At 35.7% G+C, this 22,905-nt stretch overlaps 1 long non-coding RNA gene and 1 pseudogene across 1 annotated transcript; both read right to left on the bottom strand.

The window, feature by feature from the left end:
• Nucleotides 1-326: 326 nt before the first annotated feature.
• LOC113316802 lies at nucleotides 327-10,742 on the bottom strand (annotated as a pseudogene).
• Nucleotides 10,743-12,534: 1,792 nt separating this feature from the next.
• Nucleotides 12,535-16,302, bottom strand: LOC113319073. Its single transcript, XR_003345054.1, has 4 exons — nucleotides 16,167-16,302; nucleotides 15,641-15,717; nucleotides 13,601-13,694; nucleotides 12,535-13,509 (listed from the first exon to the last, which is right to left on the bottom strand). It is a non-coding gene; the product is annotated as an uncharacterized LOC113319073 (long non-coding RNA).
• Nucleotides 16,303-22,905: the final 6,603 nt, after the last annotated feature.

The following is a 22,905-nucleotide window of genomic DNA, read 5'->3' as shown; positions in this document are numbered from 1 at the left end:
TGGACTGTCTCTTTCCGAGAAAACAGGGTCGGTGTGGTCACGTTAAAATTAAAGTTTCAAACCTTCTTGCAGAAAATAGTATTTTCCTATATTACAAGATTCATATTTTGATAACAATAAGATTTCATGAAAGAAAAACAAAAGCTGCAAAGAAAACTTATTCAATCCCACACATTAACATACCAGAAAATCAGCAGTCTCATTATAAGCTTCACTTAATACATATCTTCAGTAAAATTAAAACAACCTTATAGCTAAAATTCCATTTAAACTTAATAGAGTTCATAAAGTTCAATTATTGCTATCATGATGGATTCATTAACTCCTCAATCCAGATGATCATGCGGCCTTAAAGATGAGAACATAGCAGCACATTGCCGAAGTATACGCTCAGTAGTATCACCATTTTCCATTTCCTGGGTTTCAGCAGGACGACCTCTGGCCCTCATTCTGTAACGATTCCAAGCAAACTGTATGTTTACTGCACCCCACGTACGCCAATTTGCGGAGTAATACCTTACTGTTCGTTTAAACCTTTGTGTCGCAAATATGTACTGGAAACGTTCTGTTAGGTTGCACAGGTCATCGGCTTCAAGTCCGAACACTTCAGTTGTCTCCATGCAAACTAATGTGGTCGACGAAGCGGGAAGTGGGTCTTCAAAATGGCGACGAAGGGACCACAATAAAAGTTCTTCTCCAGTAAAATCTCCGGGTCCTAATGTGCCTGTCTTGACTATTCCGTTTGTACTTTCTATCCGACCTCCGATTACAAAAATCATCTGATCTACTGGTTGTCCTTTCCTGATGATCTGTTTAAAATCATATGAATTAATATAAGTGCGATATAATATACTGGTAGGAAATATAAGAATTATCGTGATATTAAACGGTCGAATTTTCCTCATATGAGATGTAATCGTAATTTCATAGCATCATCGCCCTTTTCAGTGTGTCCATGAACGGCAGCGAAATGGTTCATATAAATCAAATCAAGAGCTCATAGAGGCGATTTAGAGATAAACTTCATCAAGCTCTCTGCTCCACATTTTCCTCATATCTCCATCTCAGTCACAATCTATATATCGTTAAAAGAACAAAATTGAAGGAAAGAAGAAAAAAAATATATCTTGAATTTGAGTGTAAATTTTGATATAAAAACAAAACTGAACGCTGATGAATGATGAACAACGACCAATTTTATTCGTATTTTTTTTAGAGAAAATTTGAGATGATGAGATGATTATCTTTTATCTCAAAGTCGATAAGAAACCCCTTTTAGTTCATCGGCCTGCTCAATCTAAACTAATGAAACACTATATAAAAATAACTTTAACCCCCGTAGATGCAAAACCCCCAGATCTGCCTAGTACAAATCTGTTGGAAATATGGGCACCCACTGTGTACGTGCATGCCCAAAATCCATCTTGGGTGGATGAGTAAAGTCATATGCTTGACTTTATCAAAGGGAAAATCCTTCGCCAACTAACCAAGCCATGATGAAGCATGTGTGTTGTTTCTTGCCACCATGTATTTGCATGAAGCTAACAAGTGTTTGATCACTTATTCCATGTGTTTACTCCATGCTAAAAGAGTGTTAGAACTTGCTCCAAGTGTTTGGTTCTTCCTTGACACTTGCCAAGAGAAGATACTTGAAGTTTGAGTATAAATAGGCTTCTAGTTTCATTTGTTGAAACAAGAATAAGAAATAGAAAATACTACAACTCAATATTAGTGAGTTTAGCTAGAGATAAACCAAATATGGAGATTAAGCTAGAGAGTTCTATGTGAGCACTCAAGTTAGTGAGCAAGTCTTCTAGTATTGAAACATTAGTTGAAGTTCTATACGGTATTTAATTTGTGAAAATATAGTTTGTGCTCATTTTTGTGGCACTTACTCACCGCCGAGTTTGAAGGTTCAAGAACATGAAACGCAAGTGATCCGTTGGTTCGACGTCATCCTCATTTGAAGCGATTATAAGGTACGAACTAATAACCCGTTTCCGCATTTGATTTGTTCAACTTACATATATATTAGTTATATATGACTAACATTGGTATCAGAGCCTTTCATGCGTTTTCGTTATTTTTTGAACCATGGACTAAACGACAATTCCCTGAAAGGACTATGACCTAAAATTAATTATATGGAGCCATCACCTTTGTGGCTCAATGTGTTCCAATTTCTGGCCTCGGACCGACCATCAAATGGACCATGGACTAAACGGCCTCTGCCCGAAAGGACTACGACCTTAAATTAATTATGTGGAACCATCACCTTCGTGGTTGATTTAATTAATTTCATATAAATACAACATGCATGATATTAATATTTTTTTAATATGATTAATTTGTTGAATCATGTTGTTTAATTTAATATCATTAGTGTCTTGCTCAACAAAAATACTTAGTGTATGTGTTTGCGAAAATATATATTACTTTGTGTATTTTCAGAATTTTAGAAAAATCTAAAAATGGATTTTATTTATTTCTGAAACGGGGCATATTTTTATTTTATTTTTCTTTAGTTGAAAAATAATTTACTTGCTTTATTTTCGTTAGTTGAAAATAATTTCAATAATATATGTTTCCGAAACAGTGGATATTTTTGCTTTATTTTCGTTAGATGAAAATAATTCGTGAGCGAGATACTTTGAAAATTAGTAGCAATAAACTCCTGATTTCGTGTCCGTTTTCCACATGATGTACTTTGTTTATATGTAGCTTATTTATCTCTGTTGATAAATAAATAATCATCATATGTTGGTTGAATTTAAGTGGTTTTATTGGTTTAAGTTATGTGCTTTACCAATATTTCTTAGTCCAATTTAATTGATAGAGGTTATATTAAAATGCATATTTGGGTGATGATTATGAGCCTAGCGAAATTTTCGATCTCGGATTTGTGTGTAGATATGATTTTATCAATTAGATTTTGAGACAATATAGTGAGTGTACACATAATAATAATGTCCAACTTTGTGCAACAAATGTGTAGAAATGCCTAGCAACAATGTGTTGCTGATCTCAATAAGGGTGACAAACTTGATGGGAAGAACTATGATGTATGGCCTAGAAAAATCCGATAATTGTTGGATGAAGGAGGCAAAATGGAACTCCTAACAAATGAAATGGTCCGACCCACAGAGGGTCATACTGCCCAACACCGTCGTGACCTTGAAGCCTACGAAACTTGGGTTAAGAAAGATCGTAGTGCACGCCACACTATGTTGAGTAGCATGCACAATGATCTTATTGGAGAATATGAGGATTTTCCTACTGCCAAGCAAATGTGGGACCAACTAAAATTTGACTTTGGTGGTACGTCCACCACTAGACTTCGCAGCTTAGTGCTGAAATTTGTGGTCTACCGAAAGGATCCCAAGCATTGAATGGCAGAACATCTAAGAAGGATGTCGTCAATGATTCGTGAGTTGAAATCTGCTGGGAATGTTCTAAGTGATGAACAACAAGTTTTAGCTGTGATAAGGTCATTGTCTGATTCTTGGGTGCATATGAAGCAAATTCTGACACATAATGAAAGCATCAAGAATTTCTCTGACCTCTCTCGACACGTTGAGCTTGAAGTTGAGCGCCAAGAGGCGACACGTGTTGCTACCTAGTATGCTCAAGGTGAGTGCAAACCACAAGGGAAGCGCAAGAAAAATAGCCAAATGGATGCTGAAAAGGCAGAAAAACCAGCTAAGCGCCGTCGTGGAAAACGTGCTGGAAAAAGAGACAAATCTAAGATAAAATGCTATAACTGTGGAAACAAAGGACACTTTGGCCGTGAGTGCACTGATCCGAAAAATGTACTTTGTTCATTTAACTTTGTTTACACATATGTGTGTTCACATGTAATGGTTGCTCGCTCTCTCCCAGAATGGATTGTAGATACGGGAGCAACAAAACATGTAACTCGAGATCAAGCGGGGTTCATAGATTATCGACGTATTTTACATGGTACATATAGAGTTTATATGGGCAATGGCACATGTGAGGATGCTATGGGAATTTTGGCACATATCAGCTCTCTATGCGCTCTGGACGCATTTTAACACTTCACGATGTGTTATACGTACCAGGAATTCATCATAATCTACTTTCAGTTATTTCTCTTCTTAGTTTAGGGTACCCTTTTAAAATAGAAGACGGTAGGTTGGAAATCTTCTTTTATGGTACTTTATTTGGACATGGTTATCTACGTAATAATTTCTTTAAATTAGACTTGTTTAATTCTATTTCTTCTGAGACTTTAGTGTCTGATGCTAGTAGTAGTGTTATTGACTGTGTGACTTGGCATGCTAGACTAGGACATATCGGGCAAGATAGGATGACTCGGTTAGCTCGAGAAGGCCATCTTGGCTCACTCGCTAAGGTTTCCTTACCCGTATGTGAACCTTGTCTAGAAGGAAAAGCTTGTAGAAAACCTTTTGGCAAGGCCAAACGTGCTGCTCAACCTCTTGAGCTGGTACATTCTGATATTTGTGGACCTATGAATGTTAAAGATAGACATGGTTATTCTCATTTTCTCACATTTATTGATGATTATACGCGATTTGGTTATGTATATTTGATGGCTCACCGCTACGAAGCCTTGGATTGTTTCAAGCGTTTTGTTGCATAAGTTGAGAATCAAACTGGGAAGAGTTTGAAGAATCTCCGTACCGACCGTGGACGCGAATATTTATCCGATATGTCCAGGGAATTTTGTAAGACCAAGGGAATAACTAGACATCTTATTATTCCAAATGCTCCGCAGCAAAATGATGTTGCAGAGAGAAGGAATAGGACATTATTAGATATGGTTAGATCAATGATGGCGCAAGCCAACCTCCCAATATCTTTCTGGGAGGATGCTATTATGACTGCGTCCTACATTTTGAACCGTGTCCCAACTCAATCGGTTCCTTCTACGCCATATGAACTTTGGAAAGGCGAAAAACCTAATTTAGGTAATTTTTGCCCATGGGGTTCAGCTGGTTATGTTCACAATGCTTCTCATGTGTATGGAAAGCTAGGTCCTAGAGCAAGAAAGCTTGTCTCTATAAGATATTCTGATTGCTCAAAAGGATATGTGATGTATGGTGAACATCCAAGTGGAGGGATGACTGAGATAGAGTCCCGAGATATTGTTTTCATTGAAAATGATTTTCCTCGAATCACTGACATTAACAAACTTGGAACTCTTTTAAATAAAAGAGAGTGAAGATATCTTACCATCTTCGAGCGAAGGTAGAGAATTAGTTTCTCAACCTATAATCGCTGAAATAGTGGGAGTGGTCTACATCCTAGTGGGAGTGAACCGCTAGAGACACGAGTTTTTGAACCACGCAGAAGTAAGCGTGGAAAAGTACCCCGTCGTCACTTTGAGATTGAAGGGGGAATATTAATATATGCTGCAAGTATTGAAGATGATCCTACTTCTTTTAGAGAATCCATCTCTTCAGTTGATTGCAATAAATGGATTTTTGCAATGCAAGAGGAAATTAAATCAATGGATAAGAATGACGTTTTGGAGTTGGTTGATCTTCCACCTGGGCGAAAGGCCATTGGAAACAAATGGGTCTTTAAAATTAAATGCAAGGCGGAAGGTTCAATAGAAAAATACAAAACTCGTCTAGTGGCAAAAGGATATACTCAACAGAGGTATTGACACTATGAGGAAAACCTTTCTCTTGTGGTAAAGGTTTGCCTCAATTCGCCCCATCCTTGCTATTGTTGCATATTTGGATTTAGAATTGTTCCAGATGGATGTTAAAACTGTATTCCTTAACGGGGAACTAGACGAAGAGATTTACATGTCTCAACAAACGGGTTTCGAGGTCAAAGGACAAGAGCGCAAAGTTTTACGTCTCAAACATTCCATTTATGGCCTTAAACAATCGTCTAGACAATGGTATATGTGTTTCCATCAATCTATCACCTCTGTTGGTTATGAAATGATGAGGAAGACCATTTGTGTACATAAAACGATCCCAGGAAAGCATTCTTATCCTAGCCTTATATGTCGATGACATTCTATTAGCGGGTAATGATCTAGAAGGAATTGTCGCCACTAAGAAGTGGTTGTCCTCTAATTTTAAATGACGGATGGGTGAAGCTAATTATGTATTAGTGTTAAGATCATGCGAGACCGCTCAAGAAAGACTCTTAGTTGTCTCAAAATATTATAAAAAAGATACTTGACGCTTTCGAATGCATGATTGCAAACCCATGACACTCTATGGACAAAGCATGTGTCCTAAGTAAGACCAATGCCCTAAGAATGAAGAAGAAAAGAAATACATTCCCAATGTACCATATGCATCTGCGGGTTGGGAACCTATGTACGCTATGTTGTGTACTAGACCCGACATCAGTTTGCAGTAAGGATGGTAAGTCGTACCAAAGTAACCCTTGACAGATCATTGGAAAGCAGTTAAAAAGGATATTTCGTTATCTTAAAGGACTGCTAATCTCCCTTTTGTAACCATGGTGAAGACATTATACTCAGAGGATTTAACGATGTCGATTGGAGCAAGATAGAGATGAGTTTAAATCCACTTCAGGATACGTTTTAAACTTGAGAGGTGGTGCAATCACTTGGTTAGTCAGAAACAAAAGTGTATTGCTTTGTATACAATGGAAGCAGATTATGTTGCACTTGCGGCAGCCATCCAAGAAGTTGTCTGGTTGAGGAGATTCTTAAGAGACTCGGTGTCTCAAAACGCAAAAGAAGCGGTGTTGCTTCACAGTGATAGCACATCCGCTCTAGCATATGTGAAAGTTCCCAAATACATGGAAAAACCAAACACATTGGTAGGAGATTCCACTTATACGCGATATGGTTGCACACGAAGAAAGGTTTCTTAGGACATATCTCCACAAATAGAATGTTGGCTGACCTTTGACTAAGCCCATTCCGAAAATTGCTTTTCAATCACGTAGAGAACATGGATTAAACAGATTTGATATATAGAACATGTGATAAGACATTATTATTATAAGTATTAATGCTTTCTTAAATGAATATCGTGTTTATAGAAATCATATACTTTGATGCGTACACGGATACTAAAGTTGTAGCAGGCAAGAATCGGCCTACTCACACGGTGATTCGCCTTGCGTTGGGTAGTATAGCATATATGTTTTTCGGAAAAACCACGTGCTTTTAATGGCAAACTTTTCTATACAACTAGAAGTCGCCTTAATATGTTTAAGATGAGATCTTACAAAGAGATCGATCATTAAATGTAACCACATTTAATGAAGCTGTATACAGCAGATGTGAATTATGAACAGTTACTTGTGAATGATGTTGGAACAGAAAGTCAAGTTAGGCCTTAAAGGAAGACTAGACTAAGATTGTATGGCGTATGCTTTTATGCTGGACATGCCCATTTGAGTGGGAGAAACGCCATAGCATACACTTTGTGATGTATTTGCTAAGTCGACCAATTGTGAGAGCAATGAATGATTCCCTGCTTCATTGTTGTGTGAGCCACTGTATTAATATCCAATTTATTTACCCCTTTGACTTGAGTTTATGTCATGAAGAGGATATTTAATGATGATACTTTAGAATGTTTTCTAATACGATGCAACTTCCCGTATGATGATACATGTCTAGGAAAGTTGTTAAGTTGAATTGGAACGATATGAATTTCTTGGAAGAAAATTTGATGATACACCATGAATTGTGACTCATAGCTAGCAAGCGTTTTTCGTCTGTCGAAAATCATGAGTACAATTGATAAAATGTACATGGGTGCAATACTGCTTGATAGAGGGATTAAGAGTATTGTGTCAGGTGTAGTCAAATTATCTGAGGTAATGAGATACAGACATTCTTTGTAAAAGGTTGATGTCTCCATGCTGACTCGTAATGAGGTTCTAGTATGGATCTCCCAAAATGAAGGTATCTCGGCGGTCGCACAAACTATTTACTAATATGAACATTTTTCTTTTAAGACTTTGATTGGGAAGCATGCTGGCGTTACACACACTATGTGTGAGTGGGAGATGTTGGAAATATGGGCACCCATTGTGTATGTGCATGCCCGAAGTCCATCTTGGGTGGATGAGTAAAGTCATATGCTTGACTTTATCAAAGGGGAAATCCTTCTCCAACTAAACAAGCCATGGTGAAACATGTGTGTTGTTTCTTGCCACCATGTATTTGCATGAAGCTAACAAGTGTTTGATCACTTACTCCATGTGTTTACTCCATGCTAAAAGAGTGTTAGAACTTGCTCCAAGTGTTTGGTTCTTCCTTGACACTTGCCAAGAGAAGATACTTGAAGTTTGAGTATAAATAGGCTTCTAGTTTCATTTGTTGAAACAAGAATAAGAAGTAGAAAATACTACAACTCAATATTAGTGAGTTTAGCTAGAGATAAACCAAGTATGGAGATTAAGCTAGAGAGTTCTATGTGAGCATTCAAGTTAGTGAGCAAGTCTTCTAGTATTCAAACATTAGTTGTAAAGAACACTGATCTCTTAGTGTCTTTTAGAGAGAAAATTGAAGTTCTATACGGTATTTAGTTTGTGGAAATATAGTTCGTGCTCATTTTTGTGGCACTTACTCACCGCCGAGTTTGAAGGTTCAAAAACGTGAAACGCAAGTAATCCGTTAGTTCGACGTCATCCTCATTTGGAGCGATTACAAAGTACGAACTAATAACCCGCTTCCGCATTTGATTTGTTCAACTTACATATATATTAGTTATATATGACTAACAAAATCAAATTTCATTTTATGTATGATCTGAACTGACTAAAACCCATAATTTAAAAAAAAGAAAAAAAAAACTAATGAAAACCCCCAATTTCCCTAAATTATTTACTAAGGTAAAGAAAAAAACATAAACTAATGAGAAAAAGATACTGTAGTAGTAAAGGAAATGGATTGCAAATTTAGTTTTGTAGTAAAGGTTTACCTTTTCACCGCTGGTGTATATAAGGGGTTTAAGTCGGTCGCATAGGTGGTCCAAAATAAAGTCATCCAGGCTCTTGAAGAAAGGCACCTACACATGCTCAGAGAAAAGTCAGTAAATACCAAATGTAATGAAAAGTAAATCTAATTTACAAGAAAAGGTAAAAAAAATAGTAACTAACCTTTTAAACTAGATTGAAACAAAGACTCCGCTTAATATCCCGTCGAAGTCCGTGAGGCAAGGTGTTAAGCAGCTTCATTTCTTCGTCCCCTCCAATTGCCGCCGATCTTTCGCGTTCAAAACCACGCACTCTTTCTTTTAGTGGCGTGGGCAGCTGCCTCCTTCTCATCCACAGCTCCACGTCTCTCCATCTTTGATGAATTGTCTGTTTCCTCATCCGAATTGTATCAGCAACTACCTACAGATTTTTTTTTACATAAGGTTAAAACTGAAAGGGGAAAAACTTTGAGGTCAAAATCTCCATTATTATTTAATTGAATTGAAAACGAGGTTTATATTAAAAGAGAACAATTTCAGGATGATCACCTTAATATTACCAAACAACATAGCAACAAGCACCAACCGAAACAGTATGACAAGAATGCAGAATGTGACCTCTAACAAATTCTTGGTTGGTTGGAGGCCGTTCCCAAGAGTGCTGGATAAGTACAGTAATAAATTAAAACGATACAGTAATAAATTTATTTAAGTATTGCACCCAAATCTGAATTTCAATTAAAACAAATGTAGCAGTAAATTTTAATTCAAACGAATATTTATAGTAAAAACTTTTAAAAATTTACTTACCTGAGAGTCACGAAACCCCAGTAAAATGGATATATGATTTTCATGGTGATTGAATCGCTAGAAATGACCTGTAAAGCTTCTTTGTAGATACCGAAGCGGAAGTAACCGACTGGATTCAAGCAAAGAGGATATAAGTTGGGAAATATTTTTGAATTACTTTCACAGTATAGATGATGACAAGTTTCCCGTGGACATGCTAGTTTGAGAGTGCAATTTTCCGTTCCCTGGCATTGGTCTATGACGCATGAGGCGACACGTCCTACGGCAACTTCGTACCAGCAACCTCCAACCACCTGAAATTAATTGAAGCAATTTATTCGCCGATCAAAAATATTACAAGAAAAGATTAAAGTGTGAAAAACATAAACAGGCTTATTTTTTTTATAGGCTTATTTTTTAATTCTAGCCTGATTTTAAACGTTTTTTTTTTTTTTTTGAAAAAAGGGCTAACCGTCCTTTTTGTCACAGTTAGGGGTAAGATAAAAAGACGTTTAAGTCCTCCGATCATTAAGTTTCATAGTTAACTCAGTGTCAATCATTGAGTTAACTCAGTCTAACCATACTTCGCTCTTCTCTTATTTGAGTTCATAGCATCATCATCTGCCGTTCCTTGTAATTTTCACAACCATACAGCCAACATACTTCTCACCGTTAGGGTAAGATAAAAAGACGTTTAAGTCCTCAAATCACTAAGTTTCACAGTTAACTCAGTCTCAATCATTGAGTTAACTCAGTCAAACCATACTTTCGCTGTTCTATTCTTTGAGTTCATGACATCATCATGTGCCGTTCCTTTTTCACAACCATACTTTTAAGAGCCAACTGCCAACATACTTCTCAACCAACACCACTGGTTCTATTGCCTGACCATCACCGACTGACTTCTAAATTTAAACCCTCAAAGTCCGACAACAACACCATTCTCTTCTCGCCGTCACACCATCCAACCAACACCAGCATCTCAGGGAATTAGTTTACTGCCGATTCATTCTCCATCTCGGCTACAGCACCTAAGTTCATTTTCTGTCCCTCTAAGCACTCTCGTCCACCGACTGCAACAGCTCAATCATCTCCACCAATTCCGGCCATAACCCGTTCCAGAATATATCTCCCAACTCCGGCAACAGACATTGAACTCCCAAATTGTATCGTCACTAATTCAGCCAGTATAACAATCAAATTGTCAACTGTTTATGGAGTTTGATTCCATCTTGTTTCATATATACACAGCCTTCAGACCATCACCTCTCCCTTACGGCCAAAACACCAATTTATTCCCTGAACTTCAGTCCACATCTAACCACAGCGAATCCCCAATTTCAATCCACATACAAAATCACCAAATCTGTTCATTGGCGAGTTCATGGAAATCAATTCACTACAAGAAAACATGGTTTTGGTGACGACAGTTTTTGCGGCGAAGAATATTTCATCGCTGAAGCTTAGTTATTGTGATCAAAATAATTTTTGTCACTGTTGTTCGGTTTTCAGCAACGAGACTCGGGTTTCGTCACTCATAAGTTTTTAGTGACCTTATTTAGAGACGAAAAAATGTCTAGTCACCAATGTAGTTAATATCGGATATCGGTTCATCTCGGCCGGGACCGATACACTGGTACGATTTTATATCGGGGATATTATCGTTGAAATATCGGTTCTAGATTTAGAGACTATAATTTTATATTAAACATTTCTCCACACATTTTCGGATAAGATATAAGAGATAACATCAATTTTATCAAAAAAACAAAAGAGTAACTTTAGTAGACTTGCTTCGAGAGCTACATGCACCTCTACTACCATCTGGAAGATCGAAAATTACCCTTAAACTTTATAGAAAACGACCAATACCGTCTCATATCAGGAAATGTAGGAAAATTTCGTATCGACCGATACGGCCGATATTTGACCGAAACGGACGATATTCGACCGATACGGCCGATATTATCGGGCGAATATCGTAACCCCGATATCCTTCTTATCGTATCGTTCTGGGCCGATATCCGAAATATCCCCGATATATCGGACGATACGGCCGATATTGACTACACTGCTAGTCACTAATGATTTTGTTGTGATTATATATGTTTGTCACCATTCAATGCTATTGTGATGATGCTAAAACATAGACATAAAATCTTTTTGGTGATAATCTTTAAATTTCGTTATAAAAGAGAAGTTTATACTAACAAAATTAATTCGTCACTAACTAATTTTATAGTGGCGAAACTAAATGTTTGAGGCTATATTTATTTTTAGTGAGCATCAACTTGTTTGGTTGCAAATATTTATATAGTAACAACTTCTAATCGTCACAAAACAGAACATTCGCAACGAACTAGATTTTGTCGCTTTAGTCATTTTCAGTGACAGTATAACTTCGTCGCAGTTCGTGATTTCAGTGATTACTGAAATGTTGTCACAAAGATTTCTTTATGGTGATAAAAAAAATACGTAGCTGCTAAAGAATAAGTTTTTGCTAACGATATATTTTATCATGTAAAACATAATACTTAAAATATAATGTAATAAATTACAGAGAATCAATTCACTTGTCGAAGTAATTTTTCATTGGGAAAACATACAAGTCGTCATTTGTATACGTTGTTTAATGGAAAAAGATCGAAAAGAATGCTCTATAGACTAAAGATTGAATCTATAAGATTGAATTAAAAGTGTGTCGGGTGCAACCAGCCTTCCTTTTCCTGGACAACAATTTCGTGTTTTACCATTTCAAGTTTAAACCGGGGAAACTTGGCAGGACCACCAGAAAAGATCACCATGCACAAGGAGAACAGAAAAGACACAAAAAGCACATGAAGAAAGTGGATTCCCATACTGCATTAGAAAAAAAAATTGAATCTGAGACAAAGAATATTGTTGAAATCCAACCGACAACAAAAATAACCAATCCCTTTGTTCAAAATAAAAATAAAAAACCAATCTCTGAATCATTGAAAGATAAAGAGCTATTGTTCTAATCAAAATAATTACCAAACCAAACAACTATTTTTTTAGTAAATAAAATGCAAATAACTAATCCTCTAAATCTGTATCATCGTCAACTGGCTCAATGTCTTCCTCGTCCACCTCTGAGTCATTATAATCAACTAATGTCTCATCTTCTTCCTCGACATCAACATCATCCACGTCAATATCATCTGCATGTACAATCTCTGCATCTACCAACTCTGCCTCCACATCATCTCTATGGAGTTCATCTAGTCCAACGTTATTATCTTCTTGTATGACTGATGATACTGTTACATCTCCAGTCTGTTGATAAACATCTTCTTCTTCATCATCATCATCCATTTCAGGCACATCCCATATATGTCTGTGATGCATCTTTAGAACCACTTTCCAGCCTGCTCCGAATTTATGATCATCCAGGTAAAACACTTGTCGCGCGTCCGATGCGATAACATATGGGTCATTCTTATACCAGGTACTACTCACATTTAAACATGTCAAATCATAATCTGTTTTAAGATTTTTATTCCGTAGAGTCACACTTAAATAACACAACCCTATAATTTTTCAGGTATTCTACCTCAATAACATCACATAATGTACCATAAAACTCAATTTCCTTGCCTTCAAATACTGAATCAACTACCAATCCACTATTTTGGGTTGTTCGGCGAGCTTCACGTTGTTTCGTATGATACCGAATTCCATTCAGGTTGCAAGATGAATATGAGTTTGCTCTTAACTCAAACCCCAAAGCCAATGAATACAATTCGTCAGTAGGTTCCGGTGAATTGATAAAACACAAATCAAACATCTGCAAATTGTTTGAAAAATACTACGTGAATAAATATACAGCAGATGATCATAATGTATTAAAATTTGAGATAATGAAATTTTCCACATACCCGATTCTTAAACCAATCAGGAAACTCTTTTTGTTGTCGTTGTGACAGCAAGTTATCATTATTCGTCTCTTCTTTCAACTTCTTCAAGTGTTCCCTATATTTTAAAACAGAAAAGTTAATCGCATAGAATCTGAAATACACATAAGACACTCCAGTGGAGTCCCTCTCTGAAATGTTCATTCAATGAGCTACACTTGTTTTTATCATTCTTTAAATAAAAGCATGGACTCTGAACTCATTCAAACAAATACACACACATTCACAAAAACAAACAAACACCGATACACACATGCACACGAACTTGGCACACTGTCTCTGCCTCAACTACAAGTAATAAACGTGTTTGGCGCTATGGCTCAACTATTGTCTGAGACTGCTGGCGCTATAAGAAGTTCTTTCAGTTAAGATTAAATATTAAAATAAAAGATGTTCATACCCAATTATAGGATTAAATTTCCAAAATAGTGACCAAATACTAAAATTGAGATGTCACTTTGGTAGATACCACTTAAACAACTGAGGTTACAAAGAAAATATGGAATTTATCTACCAACCTACCTAGAATAAATACTAAAGAGTGTACATGTTTACCAACCTTAGATGAAGTAAGTAAAACTATCAGCCTTACTAAAAATAATCTTAGAAACAACTTGATAGTTTTACTTATTTCATGTAAGGTTGCACCTCTTCGCAATTGTTCAGGATGTACCAATGTATCTGATCTCGTTCTTCTAGTGACAATGACTTTATTTCTGTAGCACCAGTTGGGCGGACTTTTTGAGCAAAAACAGATATTGTTCCTTGGCGTCGTAGAATGCCATCTAATTCATCATCATTTCGTTCTTTCCTATTAAATTTACTTTCAGTTTCAGTGAAGTGCATTGAGATGAATGTCAAACATTCATTAATGATGTAATCCTCTGCAATTTACTCAGAGTAACAACAAGTGCTTGTCTTGCATAATCATAATCAGTTCCTTGTAGACTCAGACACCAATACGACCAAATATATTTTATTTCTTTGTGCCTGGTCCGACAAAAGCCACCATAAGCCTCAAAACTAATAAATGTGCAAACAACCATGAACTTTTTGCACAAACATTTTTCATGTGTGTTAACTTTCTTGAAACATGGTCTCGATATTCCTGACCAGCAAACACAGTCTAGATCATCTGTTTTCCTCCCCTTCTGATTTAAAAAATTGACCAGGGTGTTTTACATTCATCTATCAAATTGCAAACTATGTTATAACTAGTCCTTCATTAGCATATAATATGGGGGCCTAATATGTTAGGCTAATATGTAAGAACCGATATACAGAAAAGTGGATTAAGTACGCATGTGCTACGCTAAAATGTTTCGTATTCAACATTTCTTGTTTCGATCTAAGAAAATTTAACAATGCCAAACAAGTAACACGTATAAGTGATACCTGCTTATAATTTAAGCCTAGGATTTTTTCTGGGCATCAACCAAGTTAGTAGGTGGCCTGCTAATCCGCCTCACCTCAGACCCAAAACTACAGACTCTAAGAGCCTCAAACACCAATTCTATGGAACCATACAAGAGCTCAATAATTTGTAATTCATAAGCTTGTCTTGCATAATCATGATCAGAATAACGGAGCGGTGAGCAGACGAGATAGAGAAAATAAAGATAAGTACAACAAATTTTTTTCCAAATCATTATTCAAGGAAGCCTGTATAGTTAGATTGGTCTAGCATACAATTAAATCCACAAATAGCTAACTAACAAATTATGGCCAAAGTAATCAAGAGTCTTATCCGATCTGACTTCCCTAATAGTCAAGCATGAGTTCATATATTTCCAGAATTTCAGCAATCACCAAAGTGCAAAATTAAACAGCATCAATACAATTAATTCAAATAGTAGTCTCAGTCGGGACGAATTGAATTTATTATCATTAGCCCTAAACTGAAATTGAAGCACACAATTAATAATTTTATCAACATTTTTAGGGGAAAATATGATTGACAACTCCATTCAGGATAACTGTTGTTAACAGAAGAAGAATACTAACCTTTCTTTGCAACACTTCTTCGTCTCTATCCCTTCTTTAGAAATCGAAAGTCGAACTCAATTCCTAACCCATTCAAACTGTTGATAAAGAAAACGAAACCGAAATTACACAAACAAGCACCATTCACCGACGGTATATATTTTCACTGGCACATTTTAGCAGCGGATTATCTTAAATTACATAGAAAAAAGAATAAGAAATTACATACGTATTTTCAGAAGACATTAACTAAACATAGAATAAAAGAAGAGAATGAAATGAAAATAACTCAAAATCTATGATTCTTCAATCTTCACACAAGAATTACGGAGAGAGATGAATCCCTACCCTAACTATAGGCAGTGATCTCTCTAGACGAAACAAGAACTGAAGAATTAGAAGAGAAGATTTCTTTGCAGATGGAGTATCCGGTGGAGAAGCGGGTAATCGTGAAGAAAAATTTATCATATGAAACTGATAATAATCAGGATGCGTATCATCAGAAACACCTTCATCAAAATTAAGCGCATAACTAATCGAATCATACCTGAAGTCAGCAGAATTTCTTCAATTCCTACCCATCTTACCCATTAATTACTCCATTCATCATCAATTTCGATTTCGTTTTCTTTATTTTACGGAAGAACATAGACGAAACAGAGATTTCCATTTTTCCTTTTTTTCTATCGAATGCCCTAGAAACTACGCATATGGGAGATTCCGTTGGGTTATAACATGGTGTAGCCAAATTTAGCATAATAAATTGCTCCATAGTTATTAAACCGTTTAGTTATCCAAGAGACCCACGTGGAGCCTTGGTATGGGTGAATAACTTGGATGTATCGTAATATGATCGTAGCAAATTCTTACTTGTGCAAAATATTTTCCTTTAGGATTTATTTATTCAAGCATTTTTTTTTATTTCTTTAGTGAATTACTCCATGTTGCATAAATAAGTTTTTAAGCATTTTTGGAGTTACATCGCACGTAATTTAAAAATAAGTCATATTAGAAAATAAACTATCGTGTTTAAAACAAACAATTTCATTGAAACTAATTGAATATATATTATTTTATGCAATAAAAGTTACACTTATAATCTTACAATTTCGTTATAATTTTCTCATATTTTACTCTAATTGTTCCAGTTTCTTCTGACTGAGAATTTGCGTTTTCATCGGCCTCCCACCATGAAAGCGATCATTTACAGGGGTTAGTGAATTGAGATTTTTAGATATATCGAGAGAATTTTTTTTGTAAGAAACTTGGGGAGACTCTCTGTAAGTCTATATAAGAAGAAGAAATCTCAGTGAGTCATTGAGACAAAAATATATTAGAATTTTACCTTACGTACATCATATAAGAATAAGAAAAATTCAAAAATCATTTTATAAAATTAATATATAATAAATAATTCATAGATTTAATACAAGAAAATGGAAGAATATAATCAATGAAAAATTATAAATTTACGCGTGCCTAATAAAATTTGTAACTATTTTGTCAACCGAAAATTAAACGAAATTGAACACGAATATAATGCATGGGTTGAGATCTCGCGTAATGTGGAGTTTTTGGAAAATAATAGTTTTTTTTATATATATATGCATGGAATTTATTATAGCTTAATATATACAATTTAGTATGTTTCCAAAATTCCCTATAAATCTCAATTGACTAACGCTTTTAATATATACAAATTGAATACGCGATGGATCAAGACTGAAAATATCAAGGAGAAACTTCTGTAAATATTAGTTTAGTTATTAGATAGTATTAGTTTTAGTTATTAGACAGTCAACTTTTGGGCAGTACACCTCACCTTAAGCCATCCAGCGAATGAAGAAGATGTGACGAATTTGGTTGAAGCATGCATATGTACACGAAATACTATTATTACCTATAATCAATTTTTTTCAGTGACTCAAAATTTTCATCAAGTTCAAATTAAATTCAAGAATATATGTATTAATTATTGTACCAAAATTCCGTTTTGTAAGCCAAGAATCTAATCCCAATACATGCCAATTTTGTTTGAAATATCCTCGGTATCTTCTCATTTCTTTCAATAAATTTACAATATCACTATGATGTTTTTCATGCTCTCTTTAATTTTTCCAAATTTTGTTCCTATTAAGAAGTTGAGTTCTTGGCTTACAACTTTACAAGTGTCCATCTAGTATATTAATTGTATATCCCAAATTTTCTTGTGTGACAAAATCTTGTTAGCTCGGCTTGAAATTTGCTCCGTATCTTTTTATTTCTTTGTATAATATCCTACAATCTCAGTAAAATTTCCCCAAATTCCGCTCTAATTTGTCCAAATTTCTTTTGGTTGAGAAGTTAAGTGCTTCAAGAGCCTCCCATCTATAAGTGGTCATTATGCATACATATACACAGAGTATATTATTATTTGTAGCCAAAATTTTCTTCGTGACTTGTTTTTTCCATCAAATATAAATTTAAATACAAGCATAAATGTATTACCACATTAAAATTTATCTTGTGAATCAAGAATTTAAATACCAACCCTAAAATTTCCAGTGTAACTAAAATTTGTTAACCCGACTTTAAATTTGTGTGATATCTTTTCATTTGTTTCTATAATCTTACAATCTCGCAATAAGTAACTGAGTTGTAAGGACAAAGAGGGTCATTTGTGTTTTTCCTCTATACTTCACAATTCAGTTACTTATGAAGGTAAAGACTGGATCTCAAGATTTCTTGAACAAATTTTCTTTTGTGAATTCGCCACCTAATACAAATTTCAACCTCAAGTGCAATATAATTTTCCATTGATTTAAAAATTTACTTCCCAACTCGATATTTATCAGCGCGCACTTGAAATTTTGTTATCCCGTCCTAAAATGCACCGGGTATCTTAAAATCCTTGCACAAGCTCATTTGCTTAGTATTAGAATGCATTTTCTTAAATAGCTAGCGATCCTCCAGGTTACTTTGAGGATGAATTTAGGTTAATCATCGGACGTTCACGCGTCAAAGGCGCGCTGGCGGGTCCCGGGTGCAACGCCGGGTGCAACGCCCGCCGAGGTCAAGAAGAATTTTTTGGAAATTATAAAGCTAGTCTTTACTACCAAAAACAAAATTATTTGCTTAAAAAAAGAAAAAGCATTGGTCTTTGGTTTTTGAATAATGCCTGGAAAGTCCCATTGGATGAATGGTCTGATGTATCCTAATTTAGTGCATCGTGAAGTATATGATACAACTTCCCTAGAATATAGTTTCCGCTTCTCCTTGTAACCTTTTTTCTATCGAAAAAATCTCAGAGACTCAGAGAAGTTTTCTTCATTCTTACCTAAAAATAAAGAAGCCGATTTTTTTCTTTTTTTTTGTTATTGATTACCTAAAATATAGAGATCATGTAGAAGGGATTTGACTAGAAATCAAGATTTGATTGGCTGAAGTTTGTCTCAAATATTTTCAAGATATTTTTTTTTAGGATGAACGGTTGAATCATTTTTTCAATTTTAAATCAATGCAAAAGTCATAAAAAGAATAAATTAAATTTACCAGACTGATGAAAATCGCCTCCTCCGTTGTCCCAATGTTGGGTTTAGCTCATCATGGTGAAATACCTCTCAAAATATTTTATTAAGCTCAATTCGTATTTATAAGAAGAGAAAACAATGAAACAGGAAATCTGCAACAGCGCATATGCGTTACAGACCGACTGTTTCAAGTCTCAACTGTTATACTGAAGATAATCGTTACAAATCTGAAGATAAATGTTGCAAACGAGGATGAAGAAACTGTTACAATGAAGATAAACGTTGCAATCCAGTTGAAGAAACTGTTACGACGGATGAATAAACCGTCGTCGTTTCCCTGTTCTTCACGAGCAGCAGGAACAGCAGCAACAGAGTTCTGAAAACTCTTGATTCACGCCTCCTAAGCTCTCCTATCGACCCCAAACTCTCGACCACCCTTCCAGGACTCATGTAGCTACTATTTATACATTTTAGGCGCATCAAATCTCTCCATTAATTCCTCAAAATCTTCACAGTAAAGGAAAATTATTCTTGGGAATAATTTCCTATTTTCTTTCTATGCATGCGTTAATTGTCTTGAAAATTTCCACAATATGTTGATACGCAACCTAGGAGAATATCTGCACTTAATTTCCACAACCCATGCAGCATCTTCACGTAATTTTCTTTCCAAGTTTAACCGATATCTCTTCTTTCCTGTTTTAATCGAGAATCGATTATCTGGTTAAATTTGATCGATCTCAACCACCAAAATATCTTCTTATATACATATCACATATACCCATTAAGTTTCAGTGATTTAATCACCTTAAAACACCTTCAAAAATCGATTGGCAAATTTTCCAGTACATGAAGAAATTTTCCCGCCAAATATTATTTTCAAATTCTGGGAAGAAAGTGACCTCCCCCTAATCCATCCCTGGGGTCCCTTTAGCAATTGGGGTGGAAATAATAATTTTTCTGGATTCCTCGGGCACATTTCTGGGACGCTTCCGGTGCATTTTTGGGGTGCCTTTAGTACTCTATCCTGGGGTATAAAACACCACTTTTTGAGCCAATATCGCCGCAAGAGCTTATTTCTCTAAAAACATCTACAAGAACACAAAATAATACAATAAGTACTTAATCGAGTCTAACAATACAGAAAATTGAGAACAAAATAGACACATAAATGCGTCTATCAAATACCCCCAAACTTATTATTTGCTAGTCCTCGAGCAAATTTATTTTAGAAAGGAAAATCATTTGAACCCCTAGGTGGCCCTAGTGGCGGAGTGTTGTCTCCGGAGGGTTTACCAGAGGTGTACCCAAAAAACCAATACTCCAGACCCTAGCTATCTACGCAGAACCTTGGAAAGTACTAAAGAACCTCCTTGGTTGGCATACAATTATTGACTCTAAGAGGAAGAACCCTGATGCGAAATTCCAATTGCTGTACACGAGTTTGCACTCAAGCATACTAAAATTCATATAAGTGACATAGCTCTACTAAGATAGTTTCCCGATGGACATCATACTCGGAGTCAGACTAATCACATGAAAAGATTAAGAAGATGGAAAAAGAAAAATGTAGATGGTTGAAAAGCGAACGGTGTTTCCCATATCTGTCTGAAGGCCTCTGCCAAGATGAACCTAACCTAAATGACTGAGATACCAGTCTGACTAATATTAACACACTGGCATATACAAGGGAACCAGTGGTCAATAACTTAAATCTAGATCAACAAACTGGCAAATATAAGGGAACCAGCAGTTGACTACACATAACAATAACCATTTTTTTTAACTTAACGGCATGAATAGATCTTTTTGATCCAAGCGCATGCTTCTTGTCAGCAGATTACACGATAGTTCCCACAGGTCCTGCATTTCACGCTTTCTTAGGCGACGGAAACAGGGAGAACACACGCATATTGCTATCCAAGTGTTAATATTTATTCCGATTGGTCTAACTGGTCCGGTCTTTTTTTTTTTTGGTAATTCAGTCACTCTAATTCACCCTAGCATTGGTAACAACTTGAATCGTGTGCCCCAAAAAATCACTTGAAATAAAATAAAACTGAAAATAGTAAGTGAAAAGGAATCGACGAGATATGGAGAAACTATCATGTTATTTCTAACACCTGAGCTCTGTGCTTTTATGAATAGACTCTATAGATGTTTCCATCTAGTCAGATTGGTTCCTCAACTCCTACAACCAAAATGCTTCCATCCACTTAGATTGGTTAGTGCCATCCTAAATACGCATAAATTTCTAGGCTCTGGAGTTTATTTATTCATACTTCAACTAAAAAGTTTCTCCCATACCCCCAAACTTAAATCTAACATTGTCCTCAATGTTCTAAAGATGAAATTAAAAGCATGAACAAGGAGAAACTGTTACCATTTGAAGCAAAAGAGATAAGGAAAGATATTACCGTGTTGCATGAGATCGGGTTACCTCCCAAGAAGCGCTAAGTTTAAAGTCTTCAGCCAGACATCGGAAAGGATTAGTCTACTCGAACCATAAAATAACAGTCGAAATAACTTTGGGTCTTCAAAACGAAATAGAACTGACCAAAGGAAACTACAATAACCCAAGAAAGTGAACAAGGATAACATGCCCTTATCTAGTTTCCTGATTAAGATATTTATATCTAATTGTGGTTCAGGTTCAGGTTTTATGAAAGGGTCTAAATAAAATATTTTCCTCGGATGCATTTCCTCATAGGTTGGATCCAAATTATTAGGTCCTAGAGTCTGGAAAAACTCAAATAAGAACTTAGAATCACAAAATAATAATAATCTAAATAACTGAGGATCCTCTAAGTCAATCAGGTTTGACTTACATAATTGACCACAGTGAGAGTAGTGGTCATTCTTAAGCAAATGTGTCCACTCTAATTTCCTAAAGCATTTAGGTCTAGTCTCACAACTTAATATTCGACACATTTGGAATATAAACGTTCCCACAGTTGGAAGAAAACTATTTGGTGGGAAAACAAAGTCAATGTGGGGATCATATCCTGGGCAAACCACATCAACCAGAGGATGGGTTTCTAACGACTGAACTCCTTCATGGACATCATTAGGCTCGGGAAAACGAGTATGAAGGTAATCTTGTAAAATAGTCGAGGCACAGATATCAAGTCCTAAGTGTAGGGACTTTCTGAGAGTTAAAGGTAAGGCACTAGGGAAGTGATAATCACCCCCAAACTTAGAGTTTTCAGTGTCTCTAGATAGACCTCTAATTATTTCTTGAATTTCCGTATCTTCAGAGTCCTTAAAATATTCAAGAGATTCTTCTAAGTTATTATCAGGTATTGCATCTTTACTCATCTCTACGGGTCTATCTTCTTCTTCCAATACTATTGTTTCTAAGTCGCGAGACTCTAAAACAGTATTTTCGAAATGAACCCGTTCCTCTAAACCACTATCGGCTTCGTAATCAAAAGGAAAAACTACATCGTCTAAAACGGTGGTATCCCTAATCAAATCCTCGTCCTTTTGAATAGGTGAATAATCATAAAAATTGTTTGGATTTGAACTAGAAATAATATAATCACTACACAGCTGAATTGGATTCCTAGACTCCTGATCACTATGCCTACATATTTCAGATTCTTCATTACTGCTATCCTCATCATCATAATACGAAGATGATTGAACCTTATCTAAATAAGTAGTGTCTTTTATTCTAACCTCGTCCTCTAAATTAGGAAAATATTCACTATTTACATCAAGGGTAAAATTGGAAACACTATTTTGGAAATTTAGATCTTTTAGAGAAGTTCTATT

Source organism: Papaver somniferum, chromosome 10, assembly GCF_003573695.1.
Source record: "Papaver somniferum cultivar HN1 chromosome 10, ASM357369v1, whole genome shotgun sequence".
Lineage (NCBI taxonomy): Eukaryota > Viridiplantae > Streptophyta > Magnoliopsida > Ranunculales > Papaveraceae > Papaver > Papaver somniferum.
The sequence above is the reverse complement of the archived record's forward strand: the minus strand, read 5'-3'. Positions and strand labels throughout refer to the sequence as shown.